We start from the raw sequence: 6,000 nt of genomic DNA, 5'->3' as shown, positions 1-6,000 counted from the left end.
CTGTTGAGGTGAATCAGCTCCCACCACTCTCTGACCTTGTCACTCCTGTCACCATTCGGATTCCCAACAGATGACATCAGTTGCACTAGCCTGGGTCATGTGGCCATGCATACATTCAACCAATTACTATGACTCCAATTTGGCCAGGCCAGGCTGGTACCCCAAAGAAGAAACTTGTACTAATACCAAAAGAATAAAGAAGGAATAACAAGGATGAGCAGAGTCTACCCCGAAGTCCCAATAGCACTTCTGGGCACACCTTCCAGCTCAGCATCTTGTGAATTAATTTGTCTTATGCAGCTTCAGATATGGCTTTAATTTTTTTTAAATGTTAGGTAGTTTTAAACTAACCCCTAAAATACTAACACCCTCTGTGATATTGCCTCTCTGTCCACCCAGACCTTTTGGAGAATGAACAATGTCCAAAAGAGTAAAAATCCACTCCATCCATTTTTACCCCAACTTCGGTTTATTTATATAATTGGTAAATGTTTGTATTCTATATGCAAATAACTTTAGTTTGGCAAATCAAGTTATATTTTCCTATTACTTTACTAATAATATCAAAGTTTTGTCATCCTCATGTTTGACTGTTCTTTAGTAAGTGGTGGACATGACAATGGGATTCTCTTTATGACTTAAGTGATGCTCTGTTCAAAGACTACTCTTGTATGAGATCCTAAAATGAATACTTAGTAAAGAAAATTTCTGTAAAGTGAAACATTCTTCTCGCTCTTTTTCCAAAAAAAAGTATTTGTTTGAGCTTCATTCATTTTTAAAAGAACACTTGTAAATAGATATTTTAGGGACAGGAGGTAGAAAAAACTGAATTAGCAGAATAATTATAAAAAATTTCCATTTTCCTTTTCTATGTCATTACTCAATTTAACTTTAGTCCTCTGGTTTCTGAACTCAGAAGGTCTTTAAGTCAAACATTTGTGGACTGGATTAAACACTTCCAATTATGATAAACCTGCATTTACCCCATCAATTAAAATTGGAATTGTTGCAAAGAAGATTCCAGGTTGCTGGTAGAATCTGTTGTTCAGAATCCCCTTGTGTTGTTTCTTTTCCTTTTTGTGCCTTTTTTCCTTTGCTTATAGACATTTGCTTTCAAAGTTTTTCCAAATCTTCTTGTTGTAGACATTCTCAGGGAACATCTGCTCTATTCTCCTGGCTTCAGACAAGGCATCTAAACTCACTCTGATCCTTCATTACTTTATTCAGCACTATCTAGGTTCAGTATTTCCAGGATGGACTAGACTTGACCCATCATCCAAAAAAGAATACACCGAAATGCACAGAATTACAGGGTTAGTTCCATGAAGGGTAAGAATATTGTGCCACTGGTGAGAACTATGGATTCTGGGGGGATGAGGTACTGAGTTCCTTACCCACCTTAGAATCTCTAGACAAATGGATAATTTTATCAACACATTATTTTATTCTTTACGTTTTCCATGAGCTAGCTTCTCCCGTTGTGCCTCCCACCCATTGGCTGATAAAACCTGGTTCTTTTGGTTGATGCATGCATTCAGAAACACAGGCTTGGGCCATTTTAGACCAGTGGTGTCCTATAGAAATGGAACACGAGGCACATATGTAATTTAAAATTTCCTGATAGCTACATTTAAAAAGTTAAAAGAGAGGCTTCCCTGGTGGCGCAGTGGTTGAGAGTCTGTCTGCCGATGCAGGGGACGCGGGTTCGTGCCCCGGTCCGGGAAGATCCCACATGCCGCGGAGCGGCTGGGCCCGTGAGCCATGGCCGCTGAGCCTGTGCGTCCGGAGCCTGTGCTCCGCAACGGGAGAGGCCACGGCAGTGAGAGGCCCGCGTACCACAAAAAAAAAAAAAAATTAAAAAGCTATCGTGAATTTGACAGGGTAAATTTGCCATTACCTATCCAAATGTAGAACACGTACCCTCTGACCCACACATTTCCACTTCTAGACATCTATTCTACAGAAACACACAATTATACACATACACAGAGAGCATAGCAATTATATATGTTCAATGATATTCATTGCAGCCTTGTTTGTAAAAGCAAAATATTGGAAATGCTGTAAATGTCCATTAATAAGTGTTCTAATAAGTTATGATGTCTCCTTTACCACAAAACACTGTAGAGCTGTTAAAAGAAATGAAGTAGATCTATATACAATAACATGGAAGTATGTCCAGGATGTGTTGCTAATTGAAAATACAGAGAGTTGCAGAACAGCATGTTCTCACTTAAAAAATTGAAAACACACATGTGCAAACACGCACACACACAACCCAAATTAGCTCAGTGATTACTCATGTGCAAGTAAGAGTTGGGGGAAAGAGGTAGAAAGGACAGCGAACTTTCACTCTTTGCTTTAAATCTTTCTGTATTATAATAATATTTCAACAGGCATGTACCGTCTCTGTAAAGCTCCTACGTGTGCCCTGAAGGAGAACCTTAACTCCTGCAGCTGCAGGGCTGAGATTGCTGAAAATCAAACACAGAATCTCATCCTGTGATTGGCTGAATTACAACACAAGCTGAACTCGCAGCCTGCACTTATGGCAAGGGGAGATCCCTACCGTCAGTTGACAGAGGAAGAGAAGACTTGGGCCTGGTTTATAGATGGTTCTGCACGATATGCAGGTACCACCTGAAACTGGACAGCTGCAGTGCTACAGCACCTCTCTGAGCCATCCTTGAAGGAGCAGTTTTCCCGGTGGGCAGAACTTTTAGCTGTGCACCTGGTTCATTTTGCTTGGAACGGTTAGATGTGCGATTCTACTGATTCATGAGCTGTGGCCAATGGTTTAGCTGTATGGGCAGGAACTTGGAAGGAACATAATTGGAAAATCGGTGACAAGGACATTTGGGAAAGAGGTGTGTGGATAGACCTCTCTAATGGGTAAAAAATGTGAAGATATTTTTATCCCATGTGGATGTTCACCAAAGAATGACCTCAGAGGAGATTTTAATAATCAAGTGGATAGGATGACTGGTTCTATGGATACCAGTCAGCCTCTGGAGACCCCTAGCCACTCCTTGCCGTCACCCAATGGGCTCTTGAACAAAGTAGTCACGGTGGCAGGGATGGAGTTCTGCATGGGCTCAGTGACATGGGCTTCCACTCACCAAGGCCAGACTAGCTACTGCCACCACTGACTGCCCAATCTGCTAGGAGACCAACACTCAGTCCTGGGTATGGCACTATTCCCTGGGGTGATCAGCCAGCTACCTGATGGCAGGTTGATTGCACTGAACTGCTTCCATCATATAAGGGGCGATGTTTTGTTCTTACTAAAATAGACACTGTCTCTGGAAATGGATTTTCATCCCCTGCACACGATGCTTCGGCCCAAACTACTATCTGTGGACTAACAGAATATCTTATTCATCATTCACACAGCACTGCTTCTGATCTAGGAACTCACTTCACAGCAAAAGCAGTGTGGCAATGGGCCCATGCTCATGGATTTCACTGGTCTTACCGTGTTTCCCACCATCCTGAAGCAGCTGGTTTGATAGAATGGTGGAACGGCCTTTTGAAGACTCAATTACAGCACTAGCTAGGTGGCAATATCTTACGATGTTGGGGCAAGGTTCTCAAGGGTGTAAATGCTTTGAATCAACATCCAAAATATGGTGCTGTTTCCCCCATAGCCCGGATTCACAGGTCCAGGAATCAAGGAGAGGAAATGGGAGTGGCACCACTCACTATTACCCCTGGTGACCCACTAGCAAAATGTTTGTCTCCTGCTCCTGCAAGTGTATGCTCTGCTGGCCGAGACGTCTTAGTTCCATGGGAGGAATGCTTCTACCAGGAGACACAACAATGATTCCACCTGGTCGTTTTGGACTCCTCATGTCTCTGAATCAACAGGCAAAGAAAGGAATGACTGCACTTGTGTTGACTGGGGTGATCAATCCTGACTACCAAGGGGACATTGGACTGCTACTCCACAGCAGAGGTAAGGAAGAAATGTCTGGAATACAGGAGATCCCTTAAGGCATCTCTTAGTATTACCATGACCTGTGATCAAGGTCAATGGAAAACTACAACAACCAAATCAGGTCGGACTACTAATGGCCCAGACCCTTCAGGAATAAAATGTTTGGGTCACCCGACCAGCTAAAGAACCATGCCCAGCTGAGGTGCTTGCCAAAAGCAGAAGGAATACAAAAAGGGCAGCAGAGGAAGGTAGTTATAAATACCAGCTACTGCCACATGGCCAGTGCAGAAATGAGGACTGTAATTATCATGAGTATTTCCTCCTTATTTTAAATCATATTTTAAGCTAAAGGTTATCAAGGAGAAGAGCAAACATCACTCAAGGACTTTACCTCCTCTTCTGGGGAAGGAGGTTTTTAGTTTTTTGTGTGTTTGTAGTTGTATGCAGAATTGTTGTATCATATAAGGTGGAACTATGACCTTGTTATTGTCTTTATTTGGAGCTAAAGTATGGTTTAAGAGATCCTTGTGGGTGCCAAGTTGACAAGGGGTGTACTTGTGGTTGTTAATTTTATGTGTATGAGGAGAGAGAAAAAATGGGAAATACAGAAAATAATGTAAAAGACATGTGAAAAATGTTCAACATCATATACTTGGGGTCCCAGAACAAGAGGAAAGAGAGAAATGAATCCCAAGCTAGATATATACAAAGAAAGCCACAGCTAGGTACATCATAGTGAAGATGTTAAATTTAAAACAAAGAGAAATCTTAAAAGTATCTAGAGAAAAAAGGCTAATTCTCTCCAAAAGAAACAATGAAATTGATAGCTGAGTGTTTTATAGAAAGGATAGAAGGCAGAAGAAAACTGAATAAGATCTTTAATGTGCTGAAAGAAAATAATGGCCAGCCTGGAATTCCAGATCCAGAGAAAATACGCTTCAGAAATGACGGTAAAATGAAGAAATGTTTAGACAAAGAATAACACTTAGAGAGAATTAGTTGCTTGTATACTCACTCTAGAAGAAATGCTAAAAGGAGTTATTCAAGCATAAGAAAAATTATTCCAGAGTTAAGGGCAGAAATTCAGGAAGGATTAAAGAGTGGCAGAAAGAGAAAATGTGTGTGTAAATCTAAGTGAATACTGATTGCATAAAACAAAAATAATGACTTACGGGGACTTCCCTGGTGGTCCAGTGGTTAAGACTCTGCGCTTCCATTGCAAGGGGGCACAGGTTTGATCCCCGGTCGGGGAACTAAGATCCCACATGCCATGCTGTGTGGCAAAGAAACCCACCAAAATAACGTCTTATGAATCTTATAGACACACAGAATAAAAGAATATATGACAGCAATATCACAAATGGTGGAAAGGGAGTTTACCACAGCAGCCCCTGAAACAAAGATCTGAGTTCAAATCACTTATTTGGGGAGTTAACCCAGATAATATCAGTATGGGACTGGTGAAGTGAGGTCGGGTAAGGAGAGAACCAATGAAGCGTGTATAATCTAGCAAAGCATCACCAGGGGCAACTGGAGCTTAATCCTGCTTGGAAACTGTGGGACCAGAGGAGACCAGGCACCTCAGAGTTACGCCCACCTGAAGGGCAAAGAAGCTGGGGTATTTATTACCATTTCTGATCAGTAATTCGTTGAGGACTGCTCTTCAGGGAGTTTTAAATTTCTAGGCACTTCTAGTCTGCTTGGCACTCAGCATCCAAAGAAGCCCTCAGGCCAAGTTGGGTCACAGATGTTGGGAGTTGTCAGTTGTGCCAACATGCATGGAAATGGTGCCAAAGGGGTTTAGGTGGGGCACAGAAAGCATCCACTACTGGTAAAAAAAGGGAGTTAAAAAATTAAAAATTTAGTTTTAATCATCCAGGAAGAAATAAATGTACTAATTTACATTAGGCTCTAATAAATAGAAGATGCATATTGTAATCTCCAGATTTTAAAGAGTAAAATAATGTGGATTTGACAAGTTAGTAGAGGGAGAAAAAGGATTGATAAAAATGACCTGTTAATCCAAAAATGTTAAAAAGTTGAAAAAATGAACATAGGAGAAT

The sequence above is a fragment of the Pseudorca crassidens genome, chromosome 20, assembly GCF_039906515.1.
Source record: "Pseudorca crassidens isolate mPseCra1 chromosome 20, mPseCra1.hap1, whole genome shotgun sequence".
Lineage (NCBI taxonomy): Eukaryota > Metazoa > Chordata > Mammalia > Artiodactyla > Delphinidae > Pseudorca > Pseudorca crassidens.
Note: the sequence above shows the minus strand (reverse complement) of the source record.